Source organism: Euprymna scolopes, chromosome 29, assembly GCF_053919585.1.
Source record: "Euprymna scolopes isolate OS-2025 chromosome 29, ASM5391958v1, whole genome shotgun sequence".
NCBI classification, from domain to species: Eukaryota; Metazoa; Mollusca; class Cephalopoda; order Sepiida; family Sepiolidae; genus Euprymna; species Euprymna scolopes.
Genome location: NC_136510.1, coordinates 2,154,611 through 2,167,500, shown reverse-complemented (window position 1 = coordinate 2,167,500; position 12,890 = coordinate 2,154,611). Strand labels below are relative to the sequence as shown.

Below are 12,890 nucleotides of genomic sequence, written 5' to 3'. Positions count from 1 at the left end.
ACCCTGCAGCCTCTCTCCCACAGAAGAGACGTTGCGAGCCTGTCTTTGTTTTATCGCTATTTCCATGGCAAGTGCTCATCTGAGCTCCAATCTCTTGTCCCCCCTCGCCAATCTTTCACGAGAAACACCCGTCTGGCTGAAACTATTGTCAATAATTTTCCCCACTCTTTATCTGTGCCTAAATCCAAACGTAGATTCCATGAGCAGAGCTTCTTTCTCAGAAGTGCATGATTGTGGAATTCTCTTCCGTTTGCCTGTTTCCCACCTGACTACAACTTGGATGTCATCAAGTCCAACATAAACAAATTCCTGACAAACCGCCCCCTTAAGTAAGACACTCTATCAAATCTCCAATACTAATGATTACTACAATACTATCTCATTGATTACTGTACACGCAATAACCCTTATCCCTGAGTGGCCTCCGGGCCTTGATAAGTAGTGACCTCCATGTAAAAAAAAAAAAAAAAAAAAAATTATCCTTGAGTGTCTAAGGTCTTTGAGATGAACCTGGCATGAGGATATTTTCCCCACAAGTAATGGTGCATTTTTTTTTTTTACATGGTGGTCACCACTTATCAAGGCCCGGAAGCCACTCAGGGATAAGGGTTATTGCAAGTACAGTACGTTAATGTGGAGATTTATTGAAGTGTTTACTTGAGGTGGCGGTTCATTAGGAATTTGTTTACATTGGACTTGAAGACATTCAGGTTGTAGTCAGGTGGGAAGCAGGCAGATGGAACAGTTCCACAGGCGTGCAGTTCTAAGAAAGAAGCTTTGTTCATGGAATCTACATCTTCTCCAGGTGGTGTTAGTCTGGGCATAAGTTGTTAACTTTGCAGCACACTAGTGGAAGTCTGAAAAAAGAAACCTGCAATAGAAGGAAAAGAAACGCTGACTACTTATTACTACAGAATTCGAGGGATTATTACATTGCAAAGCAAACATGTTTACTCTAAAACTGCAGATAATGCTGACTGGATAATTTATGTTGTTGATTTTTTTAATGGATACCTCTTGTATTAACAAGAAAGATTCTATTCGTGGACTGAAATGTTTGAAAAAAAAAATTTTCTATGCGCTGATGAAGCCCAAGTTGTGCAAATTATAATTGATGAACTGTTATATATGCCAACACTGAGTGTTGAAGCAATTCTATGCAATAAAAGATAATCATATTGAAAATGAGTAAATGCTCATGTGTCTATTCCTTCTAAGATGATGTCTTTAAGAAAGATGTATAGAAATATTAGTAGATGTATCTGGTGTTGCCTGGTATTAAATGTAATGTTAAATTCCTTTAAAGAAAATGAAGTAAAAAAAAAAGAAAGAAAACGGAAAGAAACTGAGATATTTGCATGCAAATATTGTTATTTGCTAACCAGTTCACTTCTTGTAAGTAAAAAGAAAAAATATACTCAAGTTGAGATCGAAACCAAAATCTAAAGAGAGTGAGTAAAGTACGATAACCATTAGGCCAGCTTGACAATCTTTAAACAGTGTTTTCAAATCTATTTATTCTTAACATAAGGAAACTGTCATGTGACCCATTCGTGAAACAGTTGATAGATAAAAATATGATGACTCCCGCATACCAATTTTTCAATTTTAACCCCTTTTTATGGATGAAAACCAATTAAAAAGTTTTCCGCATGTCTGAATGCCCTGTATACCCAAATTTTAGGTTTGTAGATAAAAAATTTGTGGAGCATATAGATGAAGTGTCCTCTCACACACACACACACACACACACACATTCTCACATTTTTTTTATATATATATATATATATATATATATATATAGAGAGAGAGAGAGATATATGTTCTAGTCTTAAACTGGCTCTTTATGTATTTATTTCATAGGATCGACGGGGAGATGGGTGTAATATATCTTGTAGTTCTATTCTGTTCATTATTTCTGTTTTCATAATCTTTTTTTCTGATGCAATTGATGTGAATTCTGAAAGTTTTTCAAGTTGTAAATGGAGAAATGTCGGTCTTTGAGATGAGGCATTGTTTACAACGTTTTGACCGTTGTACTCTCCATCCTTCTTTAGCTGCGTTTTCTTATAGTCTACTTTACGTTATGGGAATTTCGATAGGTGGACACCTCCATAATAAAACCATTTTAAAACAAAAATATCTTTTAATTAAAAATAAAATCTATAAAAATGAGAATGTGTGTGTGAGGACAATTTCCAACCTATATACTCAACGAATTTTTGATTTACAGACTTGAAATTTGGTGTATATAGAGTATCCAGACACTGGGCTGCTAAGGGGTCAAATTTGGAAAATTGGTCCGTGGATTTTTATCTGTTTGTACATTGTTGTATGAATTGTTCATGTGACAGATTGCTCTAAGAATAAGTAGGTTTGAAAACATTTCTAAAGATTGTGGCAAGCTGGTCTAATGGTTATCATACTTGACTCACTGTCTTCGGTTTTAGTTTTGATCTCCGTTCAAGTATTTTTTGGTTTGTAAATAAAAAAAATGTTTGTTTTTTGTAAATCAAATTTTGAAAAACATCAATTCATGTGGGGATATTTTAATAGTTTAGGTGCGCAGAGTGAATGAGGTATTATGATGAGTGATAAACTAGCTTAGGGAATAGACAAAGTGGATTACCCCCCCTTCCCCCTCATCCCCTTTTGGCTTCATACCACATTGTTTTCAAGGACCCCCCCCCCTTCTCCTCATTCTTTAAAAAATATTTTTAATAAAGTGTTGTATAAAAAATGGTGGGGTCCTTAGCAATAAAAAGGTTTTTTTTGCTTACAAGAAGTGAACTGTTTAGAAAAAGCATAATACTTACATTCATATGTCTCAGTTTCTGTGTGAATTAAAATATAATATTAATCCATATATCTGGGCAACACCGGGCAACCTGCTAGTTAAATATATTACTGATTTTCAAAGGAATAATATGGAAATAATTTGAAAAATTTTTAATGCCTTCATAAATACTTTAATATTTCATTTTTTTGTTTTTTGTTTTTGTCATATTATTCTTTAGAAAGGTGTATGGAATACTGTTGCCATATCTGGGCAGGAGCTGCTAAAAATAGCCTATCCTGCCTTGACAGAGTATAAAGTAGACTTCGTGGCTTAGTGGGGGATGCCCTTTTCTCTACCCTGCAACCTCTCTCCCACAGAAGAGACGTTGCGAGCCTATCCTTGTTTTATCGTTATTTCCATGGCAGGTGCTCGTCTCTGGTCCCCCCTCGCCAATCTTTCACGAAAAACACCCGTCTAGCTGAATCCACTGTGAAAAATTTCCCCCACCCTTTATCTGTGCCTAAATCAAAACGTGGATTCCATGAACAAAGATTCTTTCTTAGAACTGCATGCCTGTGGAACTCTGTACCGTCTGCCTGCTTCCCACCTGACTACAACTTGGATGTGTTCAAGTCCGTTAACAAATTCCTAATGAACCGCCCCCTTAAGTAAACACTTCATCAAATCTCCACACTAACGTAATGTACTTGCAATAACCCTTATCCCTGAGTGGCTTCCAGGCCTTGATAAGTGGTGACCACTGTGTAAAAAAAAAAAATGGGGAAAAATAACTATTTCAGATGAAGGTAATGGTGGTCTAGTGGTTAACGACACGAACTGACGACCTGAGCGTCCTAAGTTCAAATCGAGTTCGCTCCACAAAAAATCATTTTCACTTAGGATGTTGGCAACCTTCACATAGACCTTCCCGTAATCGCCAATGTCTTTCTAGAAACAATTCTGACTAGAAAAATATCCGGGAAACCAATGTCAACAATAGAATCTTCAAATTCATATGATGATGATGATGATGATGATGATGAGCTATTCTGGAATTTCTTTTTTTAACGAACTATAACTATATGATATACAAGAGTCGTTCCAAAAATAAAACCTATTTTTTTTTTTTTTTTAACGAACTATAACTATATGATATACAAGAGTCGTTCCAAAAATAAAACCTATTTTTTTTTTTTTTTTTAACGAACTATAACTATATGATATACAAGAGTCGTTCCAAAAATAAAACCTATTTTTTTTTTTTTTTTAACGAACTATAACTATATGATATACAAGAGTCGTTCCAAAAATAAAACCTATTTTTTTTTTTTTTTAACGAACTATAACTATATGATATACAAGAGTCGTTCCAAAAATAAAACCTATTTTTTTTTTTTTTTAACGAACTATAACTATATGATATACAAGAGTCGTTCCAAAAATAAAACCTATTTTTTTTTTTTTTAACGAACTATAACTATATGATATACAAGAGTCGTTCCAAAAATGAAACTTTTTTTTTTTTTTTTTTTTAACTAAAAAAAAATTGAAAAGTTATAAAATATGAGTGGTATCTTTTAAATATATTACAATTTAAATGCTTCCAAATTCTTTTCAAATTTAAAAATTGTTTTTCGTTTTTAAACCTATTAACAAAATATTAAAATGACTAATTTGTTTAAAAAAGAAATTGAATGCATTCTGGCGGATTTAATTTTGTACTTTTAAAAATAGGATTTTTAAAGATGTTTTTTTTTAAGCTGATAGATTTTTATTTCAATAAATAAATATTAAAAATAAATTGAATTCTTGCAAGAGCAAAAAGACAAGTAACCTTGTCTTATAATTTATTAATATAGAAATTTTAGAAATTTAAAGTTTTTTGTTATTTAACACATGTTTGAATGCATGTGTAATACTTTGTCCTCAACTAAATTGAAATGAATGGCTTTCGTTTTGGGGAAGTTCCATGTTTTGACAAGCTTCTGGGTCTGACCTTTACTCCTGATCTGAGATGGAATGCGTACATTAAATCTGTTGCCAAGGCTGCTGGAAAAATGGTTGGATTGTTCTACCACTCCAGGAGATGTGTTACTGCTAATACAATTCTCTACCTGTATAAGAGGCAAGGATGGAGTACTATTGCCACATCTGGGTAGGAGCTGCTAGAAGCACCTTATCCTGCCTTGACAGAATTCAAAATAGACTTCATAGCTTAGTGAGGGATGCCCTTTCGTCTTACCTACAGCCTCTTTCCCACAGATGAGACTTTGCAAGCCTGTCTACTTTATCATTATTTTCATGGCAAGTGCTTGTCTGAGCTTGAATCTTGGCTGACTTTCACAAAAAACATTTGTCTATCTGAAACCAATATCAATAATTTCTCTCTCTCTCTCTTTATCTGTGCCTAAACCGAAATGTACATTCCATGAACAAAGCTTCTTTCTTAGAATTGCACGCCTGTGAAACTCTCTTCTGTTTTCCTGCTTTCCAACTGACTGCAATATGGTCGCTTTTTTTATTTTTTTATTTTTTTTATTTTTTATTACATTTTCACTCCAAACAAGGCACATTGCCACTTTGGTGTAGGGGGCTACTATCAGGGGCAGCAGCTACTGGGACACTGTTAGGATTTGGGCAGCAAGATGTCGGTTCACGTTACACTTGAACTTCTGCATGTCAGTACAGTTGGGGAAGCAGGGAGCTGGAATGGAATTCCAGTCTAGCGGTTCTGGGGAAGAAACTACTGGAGTAGAAAGATCTTCTACATCTACAAGTCCGTGAACAAGTTCTTGATGAGCCATTCCCTTAAGTAATCCAATTTACCAAATTTCCACTCCTAACGATTTCTATATTTTCATATTGACTTCCGTACACTCATTAACCTTTATCCTTGAATGGTGTCGTCTTTGTAAAAAAAAAAAAAAAAAAAAAAAAAGAAAACTAATCAGGGCCAGCAACAGTTTCGATGGTTGAAGTAATATTGGCAGTACTGGCACCACTAGCAGCTTTTGCCACTAAACAATATATAAAAAAAAAAGTGTATGTTTATTTTTTCAGTCTTGTAATGACTTGCGTTTATTTTGGCTGTTGATGACATGTTAAAAATGGAGGCAGTTTTATACTTAGTATTTTTCTGAAGCTCTTACATCAAGTTTTTTATATCTAAATACAATTTAAAAAGGTTCTACATTTCAAAATATTAATATTGATGGGTAAGTATAGGCCAAATAACTTTCTGTAAGAGCTAGACCAAATCACCGCCATTTAGTAACTTATGAAAGGTATTTAGCAAATAAAAATGAAAGGAAGAAATGAGTTCATTTGGAAGTTGGCATTCAAATAGCATATGAAAACAAATTCCAAAAGTTAAGTAAAAAAAGAAAAAAAAAGATAAGTGGTTAAGTTTGGATAATGTCCAACTTGTAGATAAGGAATTTTAATAAAAGATGAAAAAATTGAAATCAATTTGAGTGCATAAGGATAAGAAAAGAAAAACTGGATGTTAATCTTATATTAGTTGTTGCCAGACAAGAATAATCCAAAAGCAATTGCTTGGATAATGGAAGAAGACAGAGCTGAGGATTAGTTTGATGATAATATAATTACACACTTACATGCATATTTGTGATTATCCAATTCTTAGAGCTACATACCTAGAAAGCAGAGTTATAAAACCTGACATAGTGATATGGGAAAAAGAGAAAGAAGCAACTTTAGTTAGTGTTTCCAATGATGCTGGATTAAACAGAGCTGCGAGGGGGGAAAAGACAAAATATCAAGGTCCTTATGTATGATAGAAAAAGAAACTGGAATCTTGGGAAGATTTCCAAGGGCAACTGGACTCCTGAAAAAGAATTTCAAAAACTATCTTGCAAATATATCAAGTGAACCAAGTGCAAAAGAGAATCAAACAATCGCACTTAAAGGGACAGTAAGGATCTTAAAAAGATCTCTCGGTTGGAATATCTGAGTTAGCAGGTGAATGTTTGTCATCTGATAGGATGCCCCATCCTCATCTTGAACAAACTGAATTTTTTTTTTTTTTTTTATGCGATATTAGTCTGTCCTACTTTTTCTTGGAAACTACTTGACTGATTTGGCTGAAATTCTGTATAGACCTTTGTTATAAGGTGAAGCAAACTATTTTTAACAGACTAAAATGTTTAATATATTATAGCAAGTTAAAAATTATATGACAATTAAGCTACACAGAATCTTCTGTGTTTCATCCTTGTCATTAGCCCGATGATTCCTTATGAGAATGAAACACAGATTGCTCTCTATTGCTTTATCATATATTTTCATAACTTAGTATCTAACTTTACTTATGTATTGAGCACTGTCGAAGTAAATATTGAAAATTGATACATAAAATATATCTCCTTATAACATGTGCATACATGAAATAATTATATATATATATATATATATATATATGCATACAGTGTATCACAAAAGTGAGTACACCCATTAAATTTCTTTAAATATTTAAGTATATTTCTTCATGGGACAACACTAAGAAAATGATTTTTTGACACAATGAAAATTAGTCTGTCTGCAGCATTAGGTGTGTCAGAAACTTTGTGAAAAATATTGAATTCAACCCCCTGTCTTTTCAAGCTTATAACTACTTGAAAAATATAATTCAAACCCTAATTTTTTTTTCAATTAAAGGAACAAGGACCAAGGTTTCATTTAAAAAAAATAAATAAATAAATAAAAAATAAAAAGCAACATAGTTTTAAAAAAAAAGAGTTTAAACTTCGGACTTTACAGGTAAATTTCTAAACACTTTTTTTTTGTTTTAAATTTGAATATATTGTTTATTGATCTTTTATTTTCAATTTGTGATATATAAAACTTTGGTGAGTAAATTATTTACTTTTTAATAGACATTTCAAAATGGGGAGGGGTGTAAATTTAAAAAAAAACGTTTGTCTAAAATATTATATTCAGTTTATTGGACAGAGCATAAAATTTCACATTAACCCTGAAAATATTGTAAAAATTGAATCAATAAAAAAATTTTGATAGATTTTTTAAAGTTTAAAAATTGAAAAATACTGAACTCGTAAAATTAAATTAATTTCATTACTGTTTTTAAAAAAAAATAAAAAAATAATATTTCTATTACTGTTTATACAACTTTTAATAGTTTATTTTGGAAGTATAATCCATAAAGAAAATAAACAACCCACTTTTAAAAGAGAAATTACAAGTTTTTTATATTTTATTTGCAGTTTCGTGTTAGGGGTGTCAAAAATTCCTACAAAAATTCTGATACACCTACTGCAACATATATAACAGAGTTAATTTATTTTCTCCTCAAAGTTCTTTGCCCTGTTGGAACTTTCAGTGGCTGGTAAGAGAGTGTGAGAGCTGCACTACAAATTTGAATACACCTGCTCCATATGGATGTATAGCATAGTTACATTAATGAGTCACAGGACATTTTGGAGGGGAAAAAAAGAAGTACTCGATTTAGACATTATGGGGTAGTTTCTTTCTCATTTTGTTGCCAGGGATTTGGCTTTTAATGGCTATATTTTGAGAGGAAAATAAATTAGCTCTGTTATATATGCTGCAGACAGACTATTTTTCATTGTGCCAAAAAAATCATTTTTTCAGTGTTGTTCCATGAAATAATACTTAAATATTTGAACAAATATGAGGGGTGTACTCACTTTTGTGATACAATGTATATGATGATAGTGGAAATAGTGTTCTGATCAGATAGAATAAATATTGTTTTTATTTTATTTTTTTAATTACATTTTCACCCCCAAACAAGGCACATTGCCACTTTGGTGTAGGGGGCTACTATCAGGGGCAGCAACTAATGGGGTACTATGTAGGGATTTGGGCAGCTTGTTTGTTATCTGATCCCTCCAAGGGACACCTAGGATTGCTCTTAACATTCTGGTATAAGTACCATCTAATCTTCTGCTCATTTCATTTACAAGGGTTCAGCTCAATGTTCAACTAAAACTTTTAAAAAATCTGGGTTAAGAATGGAATAATATTTCTGTAATGGAAAAATAAATTTGTCGGAACTCCTTCTCACCAACGCCACAATTCATACCAACTCTTAACTTAAACTGTAATTCAAAACTCGACTCTCAATAACTATGCTCTCTCTCAGTTATCAAAAATCTCGACTTGTTGTTCTTCCCCAATTTGTCTTTCTTAAAGTCGCTATTCTTTTCATGCAAATTAATGCCATATTTGGAGAGTTGGACCTAGTAATTCACTCAATTCGTTTGTTCGCATTTTTCTCAATCATTTTTTTTCTTTTAAATTTTTGCATAAACATTAGTCATAGCGAAGATACATTTTTGCCAGAACGGATTTTCCGGGATAACTCTGGTTGCTCCCCTAGGGGACATTATAGAAGTAAAGTTGCCCCCAAATCGTTCATTTATTTGTATTTTTTTCTCAATAATCACACCTTGGATTTTTTTTTAAATATTGCACAAACATTAGCCATGGTGAAAGTAAATTTTTCACTCGTGGAGAGGGACCTCGCATGTTTGGCTTATTGTGGGTAAAACTTATTGAGGGCCACATTGCTTGCATCCTGACTTCAACAGGATTGCAAACATGACCTACAAAAGGCTAAAGTTCTCTTGGAGTTTTGCCGAAATATTGAGGGGAGTAATTTTGATCAAATAAAACTGACTCCTCGAATTGACAGTCAACACAAATAACAGTAACAACGTTTTACTCAGAAGTTGAATATGAATTTCATCAAAAGAATTTCTCCTCAACCTCCAATCTCGAGAACATCAAGTTCAGGAATTTAATGCTGAATATATGAACATGTCCTTGTGTGTTTGTTGACCATGATTGTCCCACCTTTTGAGTTGTGGCCTGATCTAGTCAGCGCTGCAACAAAGACAAAATCTACAAGTTTCTACACAAATAATGAATGTTTATCTCTTTGGATATTACAAGGTTGAATGGCAAACTTGCAGAATAGCAGTTCTTCAACCAAGAGCTCCAAGGATTCTAACCTGCTCAGCAGCTCTAAGGAAAATCAACTACCTCAAACATTCAGCTCCAACTCTTATTCTTATTCTGCCTCCTTTTTAAAAAATAATTTTTTTTTTCTTGGGAGTCATCACTTCTCAAGGTCTGAAAGCAACTCGAGTATAAGAGTTAATGAATGTAAGGTGGTAGTGTAGTAATCGTTAATGGTGTAAATTGGGTAGAATTTGATTATTTATGGGAACGGTTCAACAAGAACTGGTTTACGTTGGATTTGAAGGCTACCATGTTGTATTCAACTGGGAAGCAGGACAGCGGAACAGTGTTCCACAGGGGGGCTGTTCTGGGGAACGAAGCTTTGTTCATGGAATCTTAAGATTTAGGCACAGATAGAGTGGGGGAAATTGTTTATAGTGGTTGTAGCTAGTCAAGTGTTTTTTATGAAAGTTTAGCAAGAGGGAACCATAGATTGGAGTTTGGGAGTTTAGTTGAGCACTTGCCAGGAAAGACTGGCTATGACTGCTTCCCCTTCCCATCTTTTGGAATTTTTTCACCTCTGACTGATTCTGGATATTTGTTAATGGTCACTATTCAGCCACCCAGTGGTTAATCAGACCAGACATTCACTGGAGATAATATCTAGATGGTCTCCATTCATATGGGTTTATCTGCAGATAATCTTTGGCATTGCTTTTCTCACAAAGGCAGATTTCAGTAACTTTTCCATCCAATGAGATACTTATTGCACACAAAGAAAATATTTCTTTGCTGGTCGGACTCCAGCCAGAGAAAATTTCAGTTCTCAGAGCCCCCCCCCTTTTTCGTGTGGCCAAACATCTATCATCTGTAACATCTGACATTCGTATCCACCAGCAAAACATGCAGCAAAGCTACGCGTGGGCATTTTTGTAAATTTTGCACAAACATTAAACATGATATGAATAAAAATGTAACAGAACGGACTTTCCAGGAAAACTCCGAACAAAACTATTTTTTAAGTTTATTTTTATTGCGATATGACATACATCGGTTTTGTACATGCAAAATATGCCAATTCAAAATAAACTATTTTATTCAAGTTTTGAACAAAAACAAATTTTTGTTAATAAATATTTATGTTAAATATTCATTTAAGTATTTTAAAATAAGAAAAAAAAAAACATTCTAAAACGTTTATGAAATAAAAATACTAAATTTTTAATTAAAAAAAAATTATACTTTTGGATAAGTACATATTTTCTTTGATGAATATTTTTGTTATAAACCATTATTTCGAGTATTTGGGAAAAGGAAAAAATTCCATAACATTTATTTTATAAAATAAAAATAAAAAATTATTTTCACTATTAATTATTTCTGTAAATAAAAATATTTCAGTGGAAAAAAAAAAAAAAAAAAAAGTCATGCCCAGTTTTTTTTTTTCAAATTCTGTGGAAGTACTAAAAAAAATAAATAAATGAATAGAAATAGTAAATAAAATAAATGTTTTTAATTATTCAATGCATTTCTGCATTGTATGAACATTCAGTGCAGCCGGAGACATTTCTGGCAATTAGCTTATCGACAATTCAGCTATGTCCTGCCAACCATTCCAATATTTTCATACTGGGTCACCCATTTCAATCAGAAGGTCTTTCAAAGACAAGCTAATAAAACATGCATCAGCTGCTGTTTTAGCTTCGACTATTTTATCGATTTAATGTTTTTTTTTTTATGTTGATGCAAGCAGGAATGTAATAGCAAATAATTGGCTGGAACGTAAGATGTTACGTAAGTGTGAATAAGTGACTTATAATATTTTCGTATTCAAAGGCAGAAAACTGTTTTATACCCTATAATTTTCTCTATTACCAAGAGATGTTTTGCTTCAAAATTTATCTTCCCTTGCTGCCTCTCATAAATCACATGATATTAACAGAAACGGACTTTCAAAATTTGAAGTTCAGTGTGTCACTTGTTATAATACAAGGTGTATGCACTATAGTTTTGACCTAATTTCTGAATTAAATGGTTTAATATTCATTTAATAAGTTTTAGGATAATAAAAAATTTTTTTTTTTTTACATAGGCATCACCACATTATCAAGGCCAAGAGGCCACTCAAGGATAAGGGTTAAAGAGTGTACAGTAGAAATTGGACAATATAGTAATCATTAGTAATGAAAATTTGGTAGATTTGATAACTTATATGGAACGGCTCATCAAGAACTTATTTATGTTAGACTTGAACACAACCATATTGTAGTCAGCCGGAAAGCAGGAAAACGGAAGACAATTCCACAGGCGTGCAGTTCTAAGAAAGAAGTTTTGTTCATGGAATCTACGTTTAGGTTTAGGCACAGATAAAGAGTGGGGGGAATTATTGATAGTGTTTACAGCTAGACGAGTGTTTCTTGTGAAAGTTTGGCGAGGGGGGACCATAGATTGAAGCTCAGTCGAACACTTTCCATGAAAATAATGATACATCAGAGACAAACTCGCAACATCTCTTCTGTGAGATAGAGGTTGCAAGGAAGAGAAAAGGACATCTCCTACGAGGCTACGAAGTCTATTTTGAACTCTATCAAGGCAGGCCAAGTCCTTTCTAGCAGCTCCTGCCCAGATGTGGCAACAGTATTCCATCCTTGGACGTACCTGGCTCATATAGATAGCAGTGAGATATCTACCGGATCGATAGAAAGATCCCACCATTTTTCCAGCGGCCTTGGCAACAGATTTGATGTACGTGTTCCATTTAAGATCAGGAGTAATAGTCAATCCAAGAAGCTTGTCAAAACTTGAGGCCTCCTGAAGACGAGAGCCATTCATTTCAATTGATGCCAGATGTAGATCAGAATGTTGATGATGTAAAGAGAGAAGCTTGGTTTTAGATGCATTAAAAGTAACCAGCCACTCCTTACCCCATTGAACTACGTGCTCAAGATCAGAGGAGAGAGAATTGGAGAAAACTTGGTCGTTTACTGTCTTAGATGTGCTACCATAAATGGTAGTGTCGTCAGCATAGATGTCTACAAATGATGTAAGGATGTGATTTGGAAGATCATTAATGTAGATCAGGAAAAGAGTTGGGCCCAGGATGGACCCCTGAGGGACACCGGTATTAATACTGTGAGCTTCTGAT

At 33.5% G+C, this 12,890-nt stretch overlaps 1 protein-coding gene across 4 annotated transcripts in view; it reads left to right on the top strand.

The window, feature by feature from the left end:
• Nucleotides 1–12,890, top strand: part of LOC145252435 (protein Njmu-R1-like) — a 97,211-nt gene that overhangs the window by 25,536 nt on the left and 58,785 nt on the right. The window lies entirely within an intron of this gene.